We start from the raw sequence: 25,106 nt of genomic DNA on the forward strand, positions 1-25,106 counted from the left end.
TATTTTAACTAGCTGTAGGCATGGCCCATATTCAGGGATACAAATATCCCAAAACATTGCAAAAGTTTGGATCCAGATTCCAAATTAGTAACTCAGACCATGTCTACTTCTACATCATTATAAGTTGCTCCAAAATAACATGACCTGATTTCCCATAAGAGGATAACAGGCAGAGCATGCTGTTTATGATAAAGCCAGCAATAAAATCGAGAGGATATATAAAATCTTGCCTTTTCATGGAGAGCAGACTAAAAAACCCTTCTACACATGTCAGCCAGAGAACGGTCTTTTTCCCCTTTTAAAGGAGTTCAAAACACAGGAAAATGCAATAAAAAAACCCACACCAGATGCTGCTGTTTTATGGAGTATTCATGAAAGCTAAAGCATAATGAAACAGCTTAAATTAAAGTTACTTATATAACCTTAACTCTGCCCTCTTGTGTGCAATTGCCATTGCCTTTATTTACATGATCATGTACACTTTTTTTTCCTGCACATCTTCTGCCTCATTTAGTGCACAGGTTGTACTATGTAAAGTGAAAGAAGTAGGAATATTTATTTAATTTATAGTGATGACATCATGCACATTAAAAGCACTTATCCAAGTCTATAAACAAACACAGCTAACGCTGGTGCTAGCTACATTTAATGTCTGGCACAGGGAGCTTGCAGATCTGTGCATCATTTGGGGCCATTTTCTATTTACAATTATCACAAGCTAAATCTGAATTTATAACCAGTTTTATTAAAAGCCCCTCTGCAAGGACAGTTCAGATGGTGTGTAGTGAATGACGGAGAGGTTCTATAGACATATATAAAGATGGAGCAGACCCCCACATTGTGAAAAATTTAACTAGACTTAAATTTTATAATCAATGCATGGTTTTTTAGAATAGTCTGTAGCTCTGTATAAGGTAACTCCCAGCATTCCTTTCTCTGTGAAATTTGCATATTGATTCACTTAGTCTAGATTTCAGGCTGACATTCTGATGACACTGATTTGGGACCATCAGAGTAGTGCTGGTCTCCAGTGCAACATTCAGTCTAACCCATTTGTTCACCTAACACCAGTTTCTACAGACCAGATGCTCAGCTTGTGTAAGTCATCATAGGAGGATCAGACCATACACCTCTAAGATCCTGGAACAACTCTAATGTTAGTCAATTGAAACCAGAGCCTATTTGAAGAAGGTCAGAGTCAGGAAGTTTGGCTCCCTGTTCTGGATATCACCATTGATCAGAACAGATAAGCTACTGCCTTCTCAGCTCCAGAACAAAGCTGTCATTTTGCTGTTCCCAAGAGCAAATCTGTGACTCAGAATCAAGCAGCTGTGTGAGCCTCAATTATAATTTCTGGCTGCTTTTCAGGCCACATGAGCCTTGCTAGTTTGATTGTCCATTCATGAGGTGGACCCAGCTTTGATGGGACTCACCAACAATCTTAAAGCCAGAGTCACCAAGAGCAAAGAAGGGCTGGTAAATTGGGACTAAGGGCCCAGATCTTCAAAGTTATTTAGTCTCAACTCCCATTGCATGGGAGGTAGGCATCTAAATACCTTTGAGGATCTTGGCCAAGGTTTCTAATGGCAAAGCCACTCAGCAACACTAACTGCTGCATTATTTTATATGTTTTATGGAGAAGAAATCCCCCAGAAGAGTTAAGGTGAAGCCACAGGCTCTGGGTGTGGATGGAGACCCTAGGTAGTGATCACAGCTGTAACATGACTTGAACGCCTGATTTCTTGTCACCTTATTGGTTGGTTTGATGCTTCCACCTGTGTGGGAGTAGAGAATGCTTTTTTTCAGGAAACTCTTTCCTGTTCTGCTGGTGATGTATTCCATGGTGCACAGATAAACTGATTAGATGACTAAATCACAAATAACTAATACCCGAAGTGGACACTGTGCAAACAGCCCATAGGATGCAATTTGTTTGTAATTAACACTTCTGCCAAGATTACCATTTGCAAACTCAGGTGATGTGTGCACAGAAAATTCCACACAGGATTTATTCATGTGGAGTAGTTTGTCCAGCATTAGTTAAACCAAGCTTTTGAGGCCAATTATGTAGTGCCAAAAAGTTCTGGCAAGCTTTGGGAGGTGGCTGATACCAATCTCTGATTCACATGTTGCTAAGTGCTGTGGCACACGCCACTTCTAAAAGCAAACATTTAAAATCTGCAAATGGAAATGGCACACTATTATTCAGTGGGGGTAACTGCTTTCCTTCAATGGGTTATAAAACTCCCGTTTGGAAATGTAATCAACTTGCTCTCCTCATGCAGTGATTTAGAGTGATAAAGATAAAAGATAAACATGGGAGTAACATTTACTGAGCCTTAAAAGATTATTCTGCGTAACTCACAATCCTTCCAAAACTAACATTGCTCTAAGAAACAGGTGACATGTGACACTTTCTTCCCCTCTGCAAATTACTACTTTCCCTCCATCTTTCCTTCCCAATATCAATCAGCAGCAAAGACAAGGCAAATGAATTTTTAATCAATAACAGCTACTATTTCTTGTAGTAGGACTGTTTAGGATTTAAAAGGGAAAAAAATTAAATCAATCCTGATGTGAATATTTTCCCATTTGGAAAGAAAAAAGCAATCAAACAGGAGGGTTTTTAAAAATATGTTTTTAAAAGGCTTGAAAGCAAAATTAATTTTAAATTGATTTTAAATATCTTGCCTACAGACAAAGGCACATTAGATGACAGAGGAAGGTGGTCCAAAGTCTTCCCAATAAGTATTTTAGCACCAGTGTTTCTGATCTGTACATATTTCATCTGTTGCTTTCTTAGAAATGAAAGCTAGTTTAACCACGTGATGTTGTCTTGTCTTCCATGAGATATTTTCCCCCTTCACTCACAATAAATACAAGAGAATTTGGAGTGAAGTGTTTGAAGTTACTTTAAACAATGGCCTTGCTTAACACCAGGGCGACTCATTGTGATAATTACTGGGATAAAATTGTATTTCACCTGAGAAAGGACAAAACAGAATTGTGCTGTCCTAGATTTTTTAGATAGATTTTTATTTTTTAAGCCACACCCAAACACAATATTCATCCTGATTTGATATACAGAGGCCAAGATTTTTCAGATGTAGCTGCCTAAAATTAATCTCAAATTCATTTTTAGACAGGTAGGTCCCAATTCAAAGTCTGTCCCTCTTCAGCAAGGCACTTATACATGGGTGCTGGCTGCCATCTTGGCTGACACATCAGGGACCTAAAAAGCATGAGCTGCTACAGATTGAGCTAAAGAGGGAAGAGTTATTTAACCAGCACTGCAATAGACTCATGTCCTCTGTGAATCAGGCACAGAAGGGGGACCTGTAACACACAACAGTGGATTACACATGTGCTTACCTCTCAAAATGGGACTCCAGCATATGCTTAAATGCTTTGTTGAATTGGGATCCTAAGTGACCAGAAATTGAGAAGCACTCAGCAGCTCTTGTGACTGTTAGTGAAAGCAGTTGGGGGTTCATGGATAGTCTCCTATTTTAGAAAATTTTGGCCAAAAAAGTTTGATGTACAAGGGGGCTGGAAGATTAGGGGATTGGAAGTGATCTACTGAGCTTCTGATTCTTTAGGTTCAAATTCAGTAGGTCTAGGCTGGTGATGATCAGAGACAAACCCAAATTGCAGAGGTTGGGTCCAGATCCATTCTTCTTCAAATTTTGGAGCAGTTCAGATTTGGAGGGATCAGTATGGTTCACTATAGAGAAAGGAGCCAACATACTAAGTTTGGGTCCAGATCTAAAGTCCCCCAAAGCTTGAGGGTGTTCATTTCTCTCTTGGGTTCACATCTATTAGGAACCAAAAGCTGCTACCACCTGATTGTGGTTTGGTGACCTAGGTTAGAGGAGTTGGAGACCAGTCTCAGTCCCACATGTAGTGGGTAGAAATCCATATCACAAAACCACCATCAGAACTTGGCACTAACTGGCTCCATGGATGGCCACCTCAGACCATAAAGAATGAACATCCTTCTTGCTCCAGGCCAGATGTAAAGCTCCCACTGCTGCTTCCTCAAACAATCCTATTTATCTAACTGGAATGATGTACTGGAGGGGCATCCTCTATGGAAGAGAGGAGAGTTCTGCCTCCATGGCCAATTCAATCCTGCCAACAGAGCGAATAGAGGTCTCCAACATTGTCCATCTGGTACTAAATTCACTAAGGAAAGAAAGAGCACTAAGGTAAGCGGAAACGATCCAGTCCTGTGCTCAGGACATGGGAAGCATGACCCGTTGGCTGCAGCTTCAGCCTTCCTCCTCCTTTTGATGATGCTTTAATGGCAATGATATTGTCCTGAGGCTGCATGTGCATTCCTAGCCCAACCTCACCTTTTAGGCATATTTAGAAAAAGAAAAAACAAAACAAAAACAAGGTGCGAGTGTCTTTTCTTTCTTGGTTTTTCTTGGATACATTCTGTCAACAGGCACATCTGTTAAAGTCATCACCTGATTTCTGCTGCCTCTCCAGAATTTGAGGGAGGAAAGTAACCCTCCCAGCCTGAATACACACAATTCTTCTGGGCTGCAGAGTCTCAGCTACAAGTTGTTTTCTGCAAGGCTTCCACCTAAACACAATCCCAGAGCTCATCTCCCCCACTCATCTTCTTCTCCAAGGCCTGTTTCAATATTTCAGAGAGTGCATTTGGTCCCTAAATATTTCCAGTGATTTTTCAGTCAACAGTTTGGAAATTTGTGGTGTCGTCAGTATCCTTCGTACAAAATATACATAGACGATACCATCCACGCCAACTTGCCATTGTATAACATGCCATGAGAAAAACCTCTCCATAGTCCAAAGCCAAGTCCCTCCAGCTCTTCAGTGTCCCTTCTCTTTCACTTTTCTGGTGTTTAGCTTGTCCCCCTCATAACTCAATTCCCACCCCACGCCAAAAAATTGTGGAACTAGCATGATATTTGTTGCTGTCGCATGGTTCATTCTGTTGGGTTGTTCTGCCACTTCCCCCCACCTTGTATACATCTAGTCTATTTACATTGTCAATTCTTTGGAGCAGGTACTCTCTGCTACTTCAGGGGTGGGCTATAAAGGCCACTGCTCAGGGCGGCCCACCCAAGGGGGCGCCCTGCGCAGGGTTTGGATTCCCACCTGACCTGCTGCCGCGGAGAGGCCAGCTGGGCTGATGGAGGTAGCAGGGCAGGCGAGCAGCAGCCTGGAGGAGAGGGAGAGATGACCAGCCATGGGAGCCAGGTGACTGCTCCGGAGCAGGGGTATCCCGCCTCCGCCCTGCTCCATATCAGGGCCGGTGCAACCATTAGGCAAACTAGGCGGCCGCCTAGGGTGGCAAGATTTGAGGGCCCCAAAAGGCAGTGCCCAAAATATCTGGGATGCTCACCTGACACTGCTGCTTTAATCAGCTCCAGCAGGTGATGTCATTCCTCCCCCGGCCACTGGGGGTGCTGTGCTGCTCCCTGCTGCTCTGGCTTTGCCCAGGGCTCCGGCCCCTGCTCAGCCCCGCCCGCCCCCACTCCCCCGAGCTCTGCACCAGGGCCGGGCCTGCACTCACCAGTGGGGGGAAGTGCAAAGACCCAGACCCAGCCGCGGCGCCAGTGAGTGCTGGGGAGTGGTTCCCTTCTGCCCCCCAAGCCAGCCCTGCCTCCCCCCCGAGGCCTCCCCCCACGGAAACCTGGGGCACCCCCGACCCCCGAGGACTCTCCCCCTGTGGAGGCCTAGGGTACCACACCCCCCCAGTGGGGGGGGCAGTGTAGGGCCCCAGAATATCTAGGGATGGCCCTGGTACCCACCACCCTGCCCACAGCCAGCCCCTGTCGCACCCCCTGCCCACAGCCAGCCACCCCACACTCCCTGCCTCCAGCCAACCCCTGCTGCACTCCCTGCCCTGCCTCCAGCCAGCCCCACACCCCCTGTCTCCAACCAATCCCTGCTGCACCTCCCGCCCTGTCTCTGGCCAACCCCACACCACCTGCCCTGTTTGCAGCCAGCCCCACACCCCGTCTCCAGCCAACCCCTGCCACACACTCCTGCCCTGCCCACAGCCAGCCCCGCACACCTCTGTCCTGCCCGCAGCCAGCCCCGCACCGCCTGTCTCCAGCCAGCCCCTGTTGCACCCCCTGCCCTGCCTCCAGCCCCGCAGCCCCTGTCTCCAGCCAACCCCTGCTGCACCCCCTGCCCTGTCCGCAGCCAGTCCCGCACCTCCTGTCTCCAGCCAACCCGTCGCACTCCCCTGCCCAAAGCCAGCCAGCCCCACACCCTGTCAAGTTATTCATTTATTTTCATTAAATATGTAGACTAAATAATGAAATTAATAAATTTTCAAGCTGAATGTGTATTAATTCTAATGAACAATGCCATATTATGCAGTATTCATTTTTGAAAGTTTATAATCGTTGCTCTGGGGGGAAAGCGGGGGTCACAAGGTGGAAGTTTCAGCTAGGGCGCAAAGTATCCTAGCACCGGCCCTGCTCCACATGTACAGCCACTGCTGTTCCTGTCCCCCGCATCTCCCTTGGTCACTCCAGACTGGGAGCATCCTCCTGTTTGCTCTGTGGGAAAGCGGGAGCTGGGGGGCAGGGGGCTGATGGCTGGGTTCCCCCCACCTGTGTACCCATTTTCCACTAAGCTGGGGTGACAGGATGGGGGAATCTGTGTGTGCTGCTCCCTCTCTAGGTCTGGAGCTACTGGCAACTGCTTGTGTCTGAACAAGCCTAATTCAGGCTCCTGACCCAGAGTGCTTTCTTAGAGAGACAGCACACTCACTCTCTCAGGCACACATTCACTCCCCTCAACACAACACACACTGCCACACACTCCCCTCAACACAACACACACTCTCCACATATTCCCCTCAACACACACACCGAGGGTCCCTGCATCCAGGTCACTTCCCTACCTGGGCTGTGCTGAGGCATCAACAGCTGCTCTTTCCTGCCCTCCTCTTACACAGCCCTCAGGGAAAGTGACCTGTATGCAAGAAGCCCTGACATCACTCCTTGCTCCCCCCCTCACAGCCCCCTTGGGCTGCACAGGGCAGAGAAGCAGCAGTCCAGTTGGGGGAGTGAGCAGCCATGTCAGCTGCTTTGTGCATCCTGGTCATTTTCCCCATGTGGGTGCAGGAGGGAGATGCAAAGATTAGGGGCAAAGGGGGCACAGTGCAGGGGTTAGGGGCTCAGGAGGGAGGTGCAGGGGGTAGGAGTGAAGGGGGCACAGTGCAGGGGTTGAGGCACAGGAGGGGGCAGGTGTCGAGGTGCAGGAGGGGGGCAGAGGTTGGGAGTGAAGGGGGTGTAAGGATTAGTTGTGCAGGAGGGGGAGCAGGCATTGGGGCAAAGGGGGCCACAGTGCAGAGGTTAAGGGAGAAAGGAGGGTGGGGAGCCCATGTGGTCCAGGAGCAATGGAGGGGTGCCACGCCCACAGGGGACAGGGGCACCAAAATGCAGGTTTACCCAAAGTGCCATTTTCCCTAAGGCCAGCCCTGCAGCCCCATTCTTGGTTGGTGCCTCATATGATAGTTCTTGGGGACAGAGAACCAAGTTCGAAACATTCATGAAAGCTGCCCCTTTGCTTAAGGGGTTTCCTCAGTGAATGGATACAGAATACCTTTCTCTACACTCTTATACTCAAACAGTCTTTTGTCTTTATTCACAACCAAGGCCATCACCTACCTGCTGGAAGGGTCTTGTTCACCTCCAAGTGGCTTCGATCATTTGCAATAGCCTTTGATGGTTTTCCATTAACTGTTCAGCGATGTGGCAAAGATAGGCAACAGAACCTTGCATCGCCTTGCCAGATGGCAAGAGCTCACTCATGCTTGAATGGGTCACATTACCTCCTCGTGATCAATTTCTACTCCAAATCCATGAAGCATACTTTCAATATAAATACCCGACTCCTTAACCATTACCCATACATATATCTAAAAATGATTATGAATCTTGACAAGTTACAAGCTTTCTATAAAAACAATGAGGAGTCCTTGTGGCACCGAACAAATTTATTTGGGCATAAGCTTTTGTGGGCTTAAACCCACTTCATCAGATGTGGAGTGGGTTTTAGCCCACGAAAGCTTATGCCCAAATAAATTTGTTAGTCTCTAAGGTACCACAAGGACTCCTCATTGTTTTCGCTGATACAGACTAATACAGCTACCGTTCTGAAAACTTTCTGCAGAGACTGTATATGTTACTTTCTATGGATAAATATCCTGTAAGACACGTGTTTGTTGTAGTGAGTTTGTCAGGTCTGATGTGACTTGTTTGCAAAGAACAGGGGACCCTTTGCCAAAAGCCTCTGTGTCACTCCTGTGCACTACCAGAATAAACACAATTAACAAAATAATGATTAAAACCTCTGGGCCTTTGTAGATTTGGAAGACAGACTGTGGAACAATTGCAATGTTGGTCAGAGGGGATGCAAATATCCCCCCTGGCTCAGGCACACTGGATAGGACAACTGGGAAAGCAGGGTCTGAAATCAGGATTAACAATGGGTGAGCCTCAAGCAGTTGAGAGTTTTGCTCCAAATGCTTGGCTGTTTATCTGAATTTTTTACTGTCCTTCCCCATCATACTGCTTAAGCCTCCCTCCTCTTTACCCACACAGGCCCTTGATTCCCCACCTTTCTGAACACAGCTATTCTTGCAGCTGGAGAAGAGCTGTGGTTCCAGTAATTGGGCAGCTGCTGAAACATTCAGCATATGATCATGTGGGCAATTCCCCTCACCTGCTTGTTGCAGGGTCAATAGGTCTGTCTGGGGCAAGTTGCCTGCCTACCCATTTTCCTCTCACTATGGTACAGAAAAACCCCAAAACACTTGATTCCTGCTGCTTCTGGCCCATTGAACATTGAAGTTCCCTGGAGCGAGAATAGCACCGAGTGCAATAGTCTAAATCTGATCTCATGCACCCCTACGTTCCCTCCTCTCCTGTGAATGAGTCATCACTGTGACCCCGAGCCCTGGTTTGGATCAGTGAGAGAGAAAATCTTATCCCAGCTGAATGTGAGAATGTCTTACCCCAACCATAATCCATTGCATGTGTTACAGTAGCAAGTAGATCAAGAACCAAGATCAGCAACCTAATGCACTACACACTGTACAGAGTTGGACACAGTCCCTGCCCCAAATCGCTAATGGTCTAAATAGACAAGACAGACAGAGGAGTAGAAAAGAAGTGCCAAGAGAATGAGCATCAAAAGAAGACCTGTTGTACCATCACTGTAGGATCATCTACATGGCATCACATTCCCTCCCTCTCTGAACATGACGAGCATTGGACCCCTCATAGGATGAATAGATGGAGAGGATATTCCCCAGATGACCAAAGGGAAATGGCTCAGACATATGCATTCCTGAGGCCATTGAGTCACTCAGCCTGAGCGGCTTTCCATCTGCATGAAGCAGGGAAGCCACTAAGGCATGTTTATTTTCCTGTTAGCACCTGAAATTCTTAACAAGAGCACATTTCAAAGCAAGATGGCCAGGTCTCCTAGGCTCCTGGTTCCAAGTGGATTCCGCATTGTGGCTTTTCTGATGAGACAATATCATGGTGAGGAGGGGCTGGCTCCTGAGGGCCACCTGCGGCTAGCTGATTGCCCAAGCAGTTTGGCAGCAGTTTATTAGGTAAGGAGCACCGGGGCCTAATAAAGGGCTCAGTTAGTCCAGCCCCCAGAGCACAGGCAGCTCCTGAGGAGAGAGGCGTCTTGGGGGAGCTGGTTAGGAAGCTATTCCCAGTGTTGTCTCCCTGGAAAGCAGAGGCTCATGTGAAGAGGTATAAGCCCAGAGAGAAAGTTCTCTCAGGCAAGAGATTGGAGCAGCCCAGAACAAATTGGTTATGGGACCCCCTAGGAAACTAGAAGGGCCTCGCACGGCAAAGAGCAATGCACTATCGGGGGAGTCTGGCATCTGGCCAAATGCCTGGCACAGGCTCCAATTCCAGGCAAGGAATTCAGCCAGAGAGTGCTCCAGGGCTAGAGGCATCAGACATAAGACTGATTAACCCAGGGCTGGAGAGTGTCCAGTGGAGTAGCTGACTGAAGCTTTAATTTACATTTTGTGTTGTTTTTTCCATTAGATAAATGAGACCCTATGCGGAAGGGGCTTTCTAATACTGTTCATACCCCAGGTCAGGGGAAACTGAGACAGTGCAGTGCTTGACCACTGGGGGCATGCCAGGGTGACCTCCATGCCATGACAGACATCCAGAAACAGACCTCACCAGGTGTAGTAGTTTGGTCTCAGTGAGCGTTGGGAAGTATAGATGCTCATCTAAACTTCACCATATCAGAGGTCTCTTCTCCCAACCCTATTATGTAATAATACTTTGCATTTCTAAGCTACCCTTCATCCAATGATTTCAAAGTATTCTACAGAAATCAGCAAGTGAGGCCCACAACAGCCCTGGGAAATGAGAGGTGTTATCATTCCCTTGTTACAGAAGAGCTATGGAGGCACAGAAAGGTTAGTGGCCAGATCTTCAAAAGTGGTCATGGATTTGGGGGGTCTCAGTTTTTTGGGTGTATAGCCTGAGACCCTTTTCTTCAGCTGGGGGAGCAAAAATTAAGGCATCCAAAATCAGGATGTGTGGAGGAGGGGGTGGGGGGAGCATGGAAGGTACTCAAAGGGTTACCAACATAGGTCTTACTGCTAATTGTCCATGTCATTGTCAGGTTCCTAGATGGGTGACTTTGCATATGGCTGTGTTAAAATGTGTGTTGCTCAAATGTGCCCACCTTACCAAGCAATCTAGAGTGGTCTGTATAACTGACCCTGTCCCCATCGTTATTTATCACTTCACCAATTTTTGTTGACCGCACATTTTACCAGCAGTGATTCTGTAGTTTTTTCTGGATCATTAATAAAAGTATTGAATGGCATTTAGCTGGGGGACCCCACAAGAAACCTCCCCTTTGGATGACAATTCACCATTTACAATTACTGTATGTGATCAGTTACCCAGTCTTTAATGCATTTAGTAAGGGCTGCACTAATTTTATTGCGTAGAGCTTTTTTTTAAATCAGAATGCCCTAAGGGGCTAAATCAAATGCCTTAAAGAGGTCTAAGACACAGTTACCTTATCAACCATGTTTGTAATTCCATCATAAATAATAAGAAGTTTATTTAACAAGATCTATTTTCCCTAAAGCCATGTTGACTAAGACTTCACTAATTTTATCTCATAACAGCCTTTCCATGATTTTGCCAATGATTGGTGCCAGGCAATCTAGCTTATAGTTTCTCAAGTCATCCTGTTTATACCTTTTAAAATATTAGTACAACACTAGCTTTTGTACATTCTTCTGGGACTTCCACAGTGTTCCAAGATGTATTAAAAAAACAAAACAAAACAAACCATTCAGACATCGCCATGGCCAATTCTTTTAATGCTCTTGGATGCAAATTTTCTGATCCTGGTTCCCCTCTGCTCAGATGGAGGCAGCCCAAGCCATACGTTTGCCTCTCCCCATAGAAGATGGCCCAGATGTTCCACAAAACCAAGCTCCCCTACTTTACACTACTTACCTAGCCAGTGAGTTTACCTCCCATATCTTCTGAAGTTTATCGTCCCTTGTTGTTGATACAGGAAAAAATGACTAGATTACCTGAACTTTCCTGTCCTTCAGCTCCCTGCTAGGCTTGTTAAAGTTTTTTGATAATCTATGAAGTATTTTTAAAGGCCATGTCATTTGTGCCAATGTGTGACATAACTAAAATTGGCAGAATTATATTTTAATATAATTTCAATGGATTATATAGATATTTATTTGAAGCATTTATACAATTTTTATCTATTTAAATTTTCATAGTTGTTCAGAATTATGGGCTTTAAGCATTTTTATTTTTATCAACTTAACTTTTCACAGTTGGAGGAGATTTGCAGGGGCAGATTATTTAATGACAGTACATGTTGAGATTCAAAAAGTTAAAGCTTTAACTGTTAACATACAAATTGTCAACATCACATCTAAGTATACAAAGTAAATATCCTTAACTCTAATAAAGTCTCAAAACAGGATTTTTTTCTTACTTTGCCTCTATGTAAATTTTGATCATCAATGCAAATATTTTTTCATGGGTTTGTGGTGAGATCACTGTTTACCAACATTTACTGATAAAAATCCAATCCTTCCAAGTCTAGTCATTACCAATGGATCCTTGCCCACAGTCTTCATAAGCCCAATCAGTCTTTCAGTGACATGTATTGTCTTGGTTCCAGGTTGACCGTACACTGTCCTGCTGTCTTTTTGTCCCCTGCAGAACTTTTTATTCACTCACCTTAATACCAAGTTCCTGATGAGGCTTGCCTGCCTTCTTTGGCTGGCTTGTGGTCTTCTTTTGGGCATGCTTCATGTCCTCAAGGATTGGGCTGATCATCCCTCCTCAGGTGTCACCTAGAATCCCTGGTCCTTCCCTCCAGCTGAATCTGCCAATAGATTCTCTGCAGCTGCTGTACCTGATTTGATACCTCTACATGCATTAAATTTCTCTTGGCGCACTGGCGGTTACAGACTGTCATTCTCTTCTGCTTCTGATGGTTTAGAATGTCTCTTGCTTCTCTTGGTGACAAACTGCCAGTCCTGCTCTCTGTTTTCCACTCTCTCCCCTGTTCCCCTGAAACCAATGCAATCTGTGTGATGGTGTTACTCAAATCTGGTTGTGCAAAAACTCCTTTTCTCCCTGATACCATACTGGATCAGTAGTTGCCCTTCAAGACATCAAATCATTTCCTCAGATACAGCCATCAACCTGCTCTTCATGCACAGGAAGTCTATCTTCAGGCATGAAAGAGAACATGGCACATCCCTTATATAACTGGTCATGATAACTGTTCCATTGTTGGCCATCCTTGTTGGGTATGTACAGTTTGTACTTGTTGAAAAAGTTCCCACAATTCCTCCTGCAAACTTCCCCATTATGTTGCTCAGTTAGAAACCAAGTTATACCCCTAGTCACAGGGCAGCCCAGAGGATTCAGGGAGCCTGAGGTCTTCGCCGCCGAAGACCTGACACTTCGGCGGCGGGTCCCGGGGTGGAAGGACCCCCTGCTGCGGGTATTCGGGGCACTTCGGCGGTGGGTCCCGGAACAGAAGGACCTCCCACCCACTGAATTGCCGCTGACAACCCAGAGCGGAAGCAGCTCCTGGGGCTCAGGGCCCGCGAGTTTTCTGGGGCCCCCAAAGTGAGTGAAGGACCCTGCTCCAGGGGCCCCGAAAAATTCTCATGGGGGCCCCTGTGGGGCCTGGGGCCGGGGCAAATTGCCCCACTTTCTCCCCACACCCCGGGCGGGCCTGCCTGGTCATGCTGGTCAGGTCTGCTCCCTCGCTAACAGGGAAGGATTAACAACTCTGAGACTTCAAACACCTTATTGTTATTACGGTGGCATCTAGAAGCTTCAACCAAAATCAAGGCCCTCTTGTGGGCATTGCACAGAAACAGTCTGTGCCTGAAGAACGCATATTGTAAATTGACAAGATGGACAACAAGTGGGAGGAGAAAGAGCCCCAGAAAGGAGAAGTGAGTTGCCCAGCTCACACAGTGGACAAGCTCGGCATTGCCTGTCTCCTAGGAAACTCCCATACAGCCAATAGGCCACACTGCTTCCTATAAAAGCAGCAAAGAATCCTGTGGCACCTTATAGACTAACAGACGTTTTGGAGCATGAGCTTTCGTGGGTGAATACCCACTTCCTCAGATGCATGCATCTGAGGAAGTGGGTATTCACCCACGAAAGCTCATGCTCCAAAACGTCTGTTAGTCTATAAGGTGCCACAGGATTCTTTGCTGCTTTTACAGATCCAGACTAACACGGCTACCCTCTGATACTGCTTCCTATGTTGGATTTCATGATGTGATGTAGACCCAGGAAGGATGGATATGCGATTCTTTATTAGCCAGTGCTGATTACCGCCTTGGGAAGCCATGGAGAATTTCTGTGCCTTGAAAGAGAGTCTATCTTCAAAACATTTCTGAAGAGAATTGGAGGCAGCTTGTGTGAATCAGAGATGGGAGTCAAGGAGGGAAAGTGGGGAAGAAGGGTCCTGACTGAGGGCAAAAAAATCCCAGTCTGGAAATTCTTTGTTCGGAATTGTGTATTTCAGTACATGCAATAGGGGGAATGGGTGAACAGACACAGTAGGGTCTTCATGTAGAATGGCCTGGACTTGATGACCCAGCCACATTCAAAATATCCTACAGCATTTGGATTTGCATCCAATTAAATCCAGTTCCCCATAGTGGCATGTACCAGGACAAGGGCTAAATTATAACCACCCGTCACACCTCCTTCCTCCTCCCCCTGACCTCTTCTCTCCAGCGCAGGTTCATTAAGGCCTTTCCCAGTGAAAACAGGCTGCATTTTAGGAGACTGTTGGAGCTTTTGATATTTTCCACTCTGCGTGTCAAGGGCATTTACAGCTGGCGTCAGAACGTTCTGTCAGTCTGAGGGAAGTACTTTGAAGTGTTTGTGGTATGGGCCACATGTGCAGTCAAGATGTGCCTCTGCAGCTCCTGAGGTTCTTACTCAGCTCACATTCCCAGCATCATGTGACAATGAACAACACAGCTTAACCCTTTCTCACTGCGCGAGCCACCTTCTTGGAGAGACAGAGAGAGAGAGAGAGAGAGAGAGAGAGAAAAACAGATGCAGATGGACGCTTATGGAAGGCTGATGCATTTCAGCAGCCACTTAACGGAACTCACATGTCACATTGCTTTTCGTAGCATTGTTTGTTTTTAGATAAAATTCCATTGCCCAACAGCACAAGCCAATCAGATGCAAAGGCATTGTTGCATGGAAACAACACAGCTGGTGCACTGTGCACTCTCTCCAGAGAGGGCAGTCAGAGGGCCAGCAGGATCTGGAGGTCATTGGTTCAAATCAAGGACCTCCAGCAAGCCTAGTGCATGCCAAAATGGCTCTGAGGTCTGGTCCCAAAGGTCCCCAGTTTGGTAACACAAGTGGCCAAGTCTCTCAAAGCCATCCAGGCAGGTGACTCTTCCACAGCAGCAAGCGTGCCAGCAACACTTGCAAACTTTCTGGGATGCTAGGAACCTGCCAAAGCCTTTCCCAAGAATCGGCATAAAACCAATCCCAATGATTATAATGTGACAGGCTTTCCCGTGATGCTAAGCTCTAGTGTCACAAATACTATCATACAAAATCGCCTCTTCTCTGCACCATGACAAGCCAATGAGCTGGGGAACATATCCTAACAGTCCCTGGACACTTGTAGGTGGCAGGCAAGGCAGCCTCAAGAGTGTGGAGGCAGGACGCACTGGAATATGCTTCCTCATTGTGGCAAGACAACTCACGTCTGTTGGCCTTCAAGACACAGTCTTGGGAGGTGCGATGGGGAATAAATCTGTTTAGGGCTTGTACTAGTCAGAGAGCTGTGTCATGGCTCTTGGTTTTATACTATGGAATCACAGAAACACAGGGCTGGAAGGAACCTCAAGAGGTCATCAAGTCCAGTCCCCTGACCTGTGGCAGACCCAAGAAAACCTTGTCCAGCCTGTTCTTATAGACCTCCAAGTGATGGGGAATCCCTCAGAGTGTCAGACATATATAAGCTATAAGCCTACACAGTAGGGCCATGGGGGAAACCTCTGATTTTGATTGTTCAGTACAAAATTATTTTCCTCAGGGCTGGCTTTATTCTCAAACAAGAGAAAATAAACTCAAAATACTGTGTACTAGCCAGCCAATACTTCTCCAGCCTCCATTAGCTGGGAGCAGGAGAGGACACACCTTTCCTGGCTACTACTCAGACTCACTGTAGCGAGGCGATGACTCACTGGTGCAGCGCCTCCTGCTGGTCATCCAGAGAATTAGCTCTTTTCCAGCTCCAGAGGGTCCTCTACTGGCTGATGTCCCTCCCAGACCCCGGTGCCCCTTTACCTTGGATGCTGCCCCCTGGCAGTACCCCCACTCTCTGGGTCTCCCCACCCAGGGGAACCCCCAACCCTCTACCCCCACCTCGCCTCAGTGGCTACTGCCAGTCACCATCTAGCTCCCGCTCCTTGGGGTAGACTGCAATCTGTACCACTCATCATCGGCAAGTGGGGATTGGACCTGCTGCCTTTGCCTTCCCTGGGCTGCACCTCTGCAACTCCAGTACGCTTCCTGGCCTTTACCAAGGCCTACAGCCTGGGGGTTCTCCAGCCTGGAGTTCTCCAGCTCCTCTGGCCTTTCCTCAGCCCTGCTCCACTCTAGGTACCCTGCTGTGCTCCCATGCATCCAGGCCCGTCTCTCTTCACTCTTTTAGCCTCTGGCCCTCAGCCCTCTTATAGGGCCAGCTGTGGCCTGACTGGGGCGTGGCCGCACCTGTGGCTGCTTCCCTCCAATCAGCCTGGCTTTTCCCCTGCTGCAGCCCTCTCCAGGGCTGCTTTATCCCCTTCAGGCAGGAGCGGGGTGAGAACCCCGCTGCACCCACCCTAAAATTCATTCGACTCTAGATCTCTCCCATCTTCTGCCCCTGCCCCAGAGGCAAAAGTGTTCACAGGCATGTGCTGTGGTTAGAGCTCCCTGTTTGAAAAGGTCCAGGATCCACACTGGGACGTGTCCCTAGGCCACACGGAAGAATGTCCTTTTACAGCAGGCAAGGTTTCTAATGAGAGCCTAAAAGGAATCGAAATAGCTTCAGTAGCTTTGCGAATCCCGTTTTCCAACACTCCAGACTTTCGGAGAGTCAAGATCAGGATCCAAACTTCATGATTCAGTCCTGTCCCTAAAAGGTGGAGCTGGAACCTTGGAGTTCGGATTCACATCAGATTCCTGATCCAAACTTCATGGCTTGGGCCCATTGCTACAAAAAAAAAAATCAATAGGTAAAGAACACTGGGTGTGAGCCATGCAGAAGGATGAGGAGGAGGACATGAGAAAGCAGGAAGCATCTCTTTGTAAGCACATGATTCGGTAGCCACCAGTGACGGGAACAGCAACTGAGCAATTGACCTGCCAGTTCTAAACCTTTGCAGCTGCTTCAAGTGTAGTAGTGGCCATATGGGGTAATCGCAGCCCCAGCGCTCCCTGCAGTGTCCCTCTTAGAAATGCTGGTGTACCAAAAGAATGGTGTTCGGGCGGAGGTAACATTAATCCAGCAATTAAGGGGTTAATCCATAGCTTCATAGCAACATCGTTTCAATTATTCTGCTAGAGCAGTGGTTCCCAAACTGGGGTTCGTGAACCCCTGGGGGTACCCGAAATGTTACAGGGGGTTCGTGGGCAAAAATTCCCTGATTGTGAACAGAGCTGTTCCTAGGGATCCTGGGCAGCACGGGGCCAGCGACCCAGAGCCCTGGGGACTTCCAAGAGCTAAGCAGATCAAAGCAAGCATATCTATCACACTGAGGAGATTTAAACTTCAACAGTTCTTATAAGAAATGGAAAGGGAGATGGATATATTTTGCTGTTTTTCAAATTAAATAGGCAGCTGGGATTGTTTTCAAAATTATTATGAAGAACAAGTTTAAGCTTTGTTGTAACATGTGTTCTTTGCCTGGACTGCTCAAGACCTGAATGCTTGTGTAGAAGAAACTCTTTGAGTTGGCTTCTTAAATACCTTCATGTTGTTTCACATCTGATACTCCTTGATGAACCATAGGAGCCTTGTCTTATAACAGGCTTAATCAAAGGGATACAAGCTACAAAAGTGAGATCTTGGAAGAGTATTGCCATTTTCATAATGTCATAAAATCACTGTAATGATAAATAATAATTAATAATAAATAGTGTGTAATAAGCAAGTCATAAAAACAAATTTTATATTTCCAAGATCACTGCTTTTATAATTTGTGCTCAGGTAAGGGAGAAAATCCCTGGAAATATTCATTTTTAGGAGGGGGTTTGTGAGACTTGACATTTTAGTGAAAGGGGTTTGCACGTTGTTAAAGTCTGGGAACCATTGTGCTAGAGTGGGGTGCTAGCCTGCGGTTGCTGCATTGGCTCTCACTCAGCAGAGAGAAGTAGTCTTTTGGGTCACTGCTTCCTAGAACTGTTTTATACAAGGCAGTCTGCAGAATAAGTGACCATCCCTTCTTCCACTAAAGCCACATCCCCCTCATTGCCCTGTATTCGTGAGCCTTCCCATGCCTGGTCCTCAGCACCCAGCACCAGCAGAGAATCTGACTCAACGCTGTTTACAGTGTCTGTCTTTCCTCAGCTCTTCCCTTCAAACGAACTGACTCATTCTGCTGGTGGGGTGGAACATGCTTTCCTGTCATTGGAGGATCAATCAAACAGCCCCGGCCATGTGTGTCTCTCTTTTTATTTGTTTTAGTGCTGGCACTCGGAGGAGAGGCCGTTGGCAGCAAGATGGGAAAGATGGGACTGAAGTTAGAATTTGCTATGATTCATTGACCCACTTAGAAATCTAAAATCCCTGGAATTTTATAGGTCAGATTTAATGACAGTCAAATCTGTAAAATGCTAAAACAACAATAACAGCAGTCACAGGTCCCTTTACCGCTCTCCCCCACCACTGGCAAAAGTGTCATCTCTCCTCTGTTTTGTCTCTTAATTTCTCTCTTTTCCTTTCTCTCCTTCCCTCAACTTCACTCATTCCCTCTCCATTCCTTCCCCTTCTCTTAGGCCTTGTCTACACTGACAATTTGCCCCAACTTTAGCCAACACTGGACAGGCTGAAATGTAGTGACCCGGCATAACCCCCTCACATGTAAATTGTGGCGTATGGAAAATTTTTATTTGTCACCTTAAATTTCAGGGGGATTTCCTCATCCTGATTCAAGACAGGGGTCACTGTCTGATCAGAATCAATTCTGCAATCAGCCAGATTGAGTAAGGTGGGATGAGTGGTGTCTCTCTGTTTTTGGGGAGCAGCCTGCTTTGTGTCTCTCTGTTTTTACGGTTCTTGCATGCTATAGGTCTGAATTCTAAGAACTAAAGTAATGTTACAAACCTGTTATTTGATATTTTTAATCTAACTTCTCTGCATGCCACGAAATATAACAAAGAAAGGCAAAGACATTATTTGCACTGGTGGAGTTGATCCCAGGTTTGAGCAGTGCTGTTAGTCAAGTTTGGATCAGGCCTTCCAGTGTAGAATACTGCAGCCGAGTTTTGACTAAGGGATATTCTTTCTTGTCAGATCTCAGTGGGTGTTAATCTTTGCAGTATGTTCAGAAGGCTCTGTACTGAGCTCTGGGCTCCTATACTTTCCTTCCTCTTGGTGCATTCTGGGACTTGGAGTGGCCTGAACAGCTTTGTGTCACCAGACTCCATGATGGTTCAAAATAGCAGCACTCAAGCACATGGAGTCAACTGGGTTCCATGCCTTGATATACAGGAAGCTTTTTGGAGTGGAGAGGGTGGTTCTTGTCCAGACAGAGGCTGGAGGCAAGTCATAAGCAGCTGGTCATGATCAGGAGCAGCTCACAAGAGGTTTGTCTACACCAGGGATCAGCGCACTGCCGCGGTTTGCTGCTCCAGGTCAATGGGGGCTGCAGGAAGCAGCGGCCAGCACATCCCTCAGCCCGCTCCACTTCCCGCAGCCCCCATTGGCCTGGAGCGGCAAATTGTGGCCAGAGGGAGCCGCGATCGGCTGAACCTGCGGACACGGCAGAAAACAAATCAGCCCAGCCCACCAGGGTGCTTACCCTGGTGGGCCACGTGACAAAGGTTGCCAATCCCTGTTCTACATCAGACACTAAGCCTGGGCTCTGACTCAGGTTTGACCCAAGCCCCCATTTCATCTACACACAAATCTGTGTGACTCAGGTCAGCAAAGACTTAAGACTCAGATCCTAGGACCTGGCTAGAGGGTTGGGTCAGAGCCAGAGTCCTGTTGTGACTCAGGTCCAAGCACTCTCATTTTGGAGTGTGGATGCAGCTCAAGCAACATACTCGAGTCAGAAGGCCTGCACAGTGCAGTATGGACGTGTTAGCACGGCTGTGAGCCCCAAGTCCAGAAATTGTAAGCCCAGGTTTACAATACAGTGTGGCCACTCAAGAACAGGATTGGAAACACCAAGTCCACAAACCTGGCACCCACATATCTGGGTTTACAATGCAATGTAGACATACCTAAAGAGAGAGCTGGGAATGGAACATGGCCAGAGCTGGATGGGGACATCAAGAGTAGTTCTTGATAGCTCTGATTCAGTATGAAGGCAAGGCAGGGCTTCAAAGCATTTCTTAACCCATAAGAATGGATCTGTCAGTCCTCAGACCTGAAGTGCAATTTGTTTTCTGCAACATGAATCCAAATGAGTCTCTTGAGGGCTGGAGACATGTCTGGAAAGTGCCTAGCACTACAGAGCTACCACTAATGGTGCACTGCCCCCGGTCAGCATTCCACTTCCCACTCCACCACAGCAAATGCAGAAGGGCCAGCGAGTAGGTGCAGTGGCACTGCAACGGCTTGGAGAGCAATCCTAAGGGCTTCAGACAGGCAGGGGGCCTCAAACAGCACAACAGTCAATTGCTTTCAAGGAGTGCCATGCTGAGGCCCAATCTGCACACAGAAATTGCACCAGTTTAACTAACTTGCTTTCTCAAACGATGCCATTACATTGGTACAACTCCCCGTGGGGACATGCTTAAGATATGGAGAAAAGATATGGAGGGGGTATGGGATTTAGACCTCCTGTGAGAAGGAACCTGGTTGTTTTCTATAATAGTCCTTTGGCTTGGAACACATTACATTTCTCCATCAAAATGATCTGTTACCAAGCTGGTTTTCCACTGTAGTTCTCCTTTAAGTGCAGTGGAAATTAATATTTTTAACAGGTCTTTCCCTCTCTTGGTGATTCAGTGTAGCGATCTCTATTCAGCTGGGGGTCTGAGCCAAAGACCACTGAAGCCAGGGCATTGGGACCCAGAGTATATCAGCCTCCTACACATCCTAGAACTCTGCCTTGAGAGATGAGTGCCCTGCTAACACCAGTTATCTGCCATATCATCATGACATTAACCCATGTCAGTCTTGAGACCTGAACACATTCCATACCTATTGGCTGCCAAGGACACATGGGATTTCTGGTTCAGTACATGATTAGGAGGAAGGTTGAGATCTTCCCAATTCTGCACCCAGAGCATATTCCCTTAATGTACAAAAGACAAATATAACCAGTGTCTGACCTTTTTATCTTTAATGTAAGATATATTGATAACAGTATTTCACTTCTATAGCTCCTTTCAGTCAAGATCCCAAAGTGCTTTCTAGACTAACTAATTAAGCCCTGGGAGAATGTAATGAACATTGAAGAATTGTTCCTTTTACCACTGAGATGGACCAACCTTTGGGTAGAACAAGGATGTTTAACAATGGTTGGCAACACTACACAACAGATTGAGAGAGATAGTGAAGAAATGAAATACATTAAAATGGTTTGGGGAGGGGAGGGATGCAACCATGACTCAGGGAGTCACAACTGAGGATGCAAAATTGAGGACAAACTGCTGAGAAATAGGGCAAACTCAACCCCAAAAAAACCCTGGTGGTTATTCTTTCATAAGATATACCAGTCCAGCCACAAAAGTAAACTCCTGTTTCACCACACTGGCAAACAAGAAGTCATAAAAGCAGTTTCCTTGGGCATTCCAAGTGGTTCTTTACAGCCATTCTCATCAAATAAATGGTTCTTCTGATCCCAAAGGGCCAGCCAAACACCCAGGTAATATACAACTTAGATCTTCCCCAAAACTCTTGCTGATGCCAATCCTTTAGTATCTAAAATTTAAAGGTTTATTGATAAAAAGAAAGAAAGAAAGGTGAGAGTTAAAACTGGTTAAAAGAACCAAATACACACAGTAATTGCAAAGTTCTTGGTTCAGGCCTGTAGCAGTGATGGAATAAACTGATGTCTTAATAAGTCTCTGGTTGCTTCCAAATTATTGGAAGGAGCTCAGTCCCTTGGTTAGAAACTCCCATTAGTACAGTCCAGAGGTTTGGGCAAGAAAGAGGCTGGAGCAGGATAGAGGCAAAATGGAGGGGTTTCCAGGGCCTTTTATCATTTCTGCCACATAGAGGGAACCCCATTGTTTCAAACAAAAACCTCAGCACAGCTAGTGGAGAATCACAGGTGACCAGATAGTGTTTGGGGTCACATGGGCAAGTCACATGTTCATGCCCAATTTCACTCAATCATTGCAGGAAGCCATTACCTATATTTCAGACAGCACATTTACAGGACAGTCTACTAAGTGTAGATGGGAGTCTCCCATGGTCCATTGTCAGTTAAATGTTTTTTCAATGGGCCACTCAATTTGAATAGTCCCTCCAAGATGTGCTGGCTAACTACTTCATGGGCATTACCCCAGGAGCAAACATTTGAAATCCAGGTATAGAGCCAATATTCATGACTTCAAATACAAAAATGATACATTCATATAGATAGCATAATCATAACCAACAAATCATAACCTTTTCATAGATATCTTACATGCAACATTTTGTGAAAGATTCGTTGCAAATATATAATAATGGTTGCAACAATGATCTATATAGTCATATTTTAATCAAATAACATCACAAAGGGATTTTAATTGTAATTTGGCCAAGACACCAGCAAAAGGTGCCATGTGATTTTTATCAGACAGAATCTCATTTATCATCCCATCTGAAAGATTCATAGATTCCTAGCCAAGAAGATACCATTTTGATCATCTAGTCTGACATCTTGTATAACATAGGCCATAGAACTTCCTCAAAATATTTCTTGGATGACCACATCTGACCCATTCTTTTTAGGTGACAAATCTGAGGAACTGTCCCACATTGGCCTGTCAGCAGAGGAGGTTTTGGAGGGGGGAATGATAAATTAAACAGTAATAAGTCACCAGGACCAGATGCTATTCACCCAACAATTCTGAAGGACCTTTAAAATGAAACTTCAGAACTACTATTGGTGGTATATAACCTATCACTTAAATCAGCCTCTGTGCCATATGACTAGAGGATAGCTAATGTAATGCCAATTTTTTAAAAAGGCAATCCTGGCAATTACAGGCCTGTAAGCCTAACTTCAGTACCAGGTAAATTAGTTGAAACTATAGTAAAGACAGAATTAACAGACACATAAATAAACACGATATGTTAGGGAAGAGTCACCACAGATTTTGTAAAGGGAAATCATGCCTCACCAATCTATTAGAATTTTTTTGAGGGGATCAACAAGGACGTGGGTAAGGGTGACCCAGAGGATACAGTACACTTGGACTTTTAGAAAGCCTTTCACCAGGTCCCTCACCAAAGACTCTTATGCAAACACAGCAGTCATGGCATAAGAGGGAAGGTCCACTCATGGATAAGTAACTGGTTAAAAATAGGAAACAAAGAGTAGGAATGAGTGGTCAGTTTTCATAATGGAGAGATGTAAATAGTGGGGTCCACCAAGGATCTGTACTGGGCTCAGTGCTGTTCTACATATTCATAAGTGATCTGGAAAAAGGGGTAAACAGTGAGGTGGCAAAGTTTGCAGACAATACAAAATGACTCAAGATAGTTAAGTCCAAAACTTATTCAGAACGGATACAAAGTATTCTCGCAAAACTGAGTGACTGGGCCACAAAATGGAAGATGAAATACAGTGTTGATAAATGCAAAGTAATGCACATTGGAAAATATTATCCCAACTATACATATAAAATGATGAGGTCTAAATTTGCTGTTATCATTCAAGGAAGATCTTGGAGCCATCGTGAATAGTTCTCTGAAAACATCTGCTCAATATGCAGTGGCAGTCAAAAAAGCTAACAATGTTAGGAACCATTAGAAAAGGGATAGATAATAGGACATATGATATCTGTGGCAAATTGATGGCACTATTTTGATGGGTCTCACGCTTTCTCTTCTTCGGGGAGGGTTCAGGGCACCATTCCTTGCCCCTGCAGTGGAATGTTAACTGCCCCACTAGTGTCCTAGAGGAGGGGAGTAGAGAGGGAGGGACCTGGGCCCACCCTCTACTCCAGGTCCCAGCCCAGGGTCCCTGAAGATAGTGGTAAACCACTTGAACTGACACTTCCTTCCCCTGGGCAACTTCCCTCTCCTGCCCTTCAGCTTGTGAGGGGCTTCCTGCCCTCCCTCTGTACAAGCCAGGTGCCCCTTTACCTAGGGTCTTGAACTTCTTAGCTCACCGCAGTACTTCTCCAAACTATCCTCTGCTCCAGCACCGATTCCTCTCTGCTCCAACTCCCACACTGTCTGACTGAAGCAGGGGTTTTTATCATGTGGCTGGCTTCAGGTGCTCTAATTGGCTTCAGGTGCTCTAATTAATCTATAGCAAACTTTCTTCCCCGTACAGGGAATAAGGCTCCCTTCTAACCCTCTCCTGCTGCCCTCTGGCCATGCTGTATCACATATCATAAAGCCACAATATAAATCCCTGGTACACTCCACCCACACCTTGAATACTGCACACAGTTCTGGTCAACCCATCTCAAAAATGATATATTAGAATAGGAAAGAAGTACCAGAGATGGGCATCAAAGATTATTAGGGGAATGGAACAGCTTCCATATGAAGAGAGATTAAAAAGACTGAGACCGTTCATCTTAGAAAAGAGACAGCTAAGGGGGATATGATGGCAGGATCTGAACATAGGCAGTCAAGACTAAGGGTCAGAGGTGGGTCAAACCTGAGGCTGGGAATAGCAGAGGAGCTTGTAGTCAGGTTCCAGGACAGGGTCGATACCAAGGGTGTAACCATGCCTCAGTGGGTCAAAACTGAGGATGCCAAATTCAGAACGAACGGCTGAGAAATAGAGCAAACACAACCCAAAACTGGTGGTTATTCTTCTATAAGATACACCAAACCAGCCACAAAGTAAACTCCTGTTTCACCACACTGGCTAATAAGAAAACATAAAGGCAGTTACCTCAGGCATTCCAGTTCTTATATCACCACTGTGGAAGTAGAGAAAGAACTGACAGGGATTTGTAGGGGATCTTAATGACAGTCTCTGTTAGCAAGAGTTAGGCTAACTGTAACCTTAATAACGCGAGATTTGTAGAAGTGAGGATTGTGTGAGGCGAGTGGAAAAGAACTGTGTGAGAAGTTGTTTCGACCTTGTGTAGATAATGTGTAGATAATATAAAATGTAGACTGGAGTCTCTTAAGTGAGAAAAACAAGATATCAGGATGACTTATGTATAAAC

The sequence above is a fragment of the Gopherus flavomarginatus genome, chromosome 7 (assembly GCF_025201925.1).
Source record: "Gopherus flavomarginatus isolate rGopFla2 chromosome 7, rGopFla2.mat.asm, whole genome shotgun sequence".
Classification (NCBI taxonomy): domain Eukaryota; kingdom Metazoa; phylum Chordata; order Testudines; family Testudinidae; genus Gopherus; species Gopherus flavomarginatus.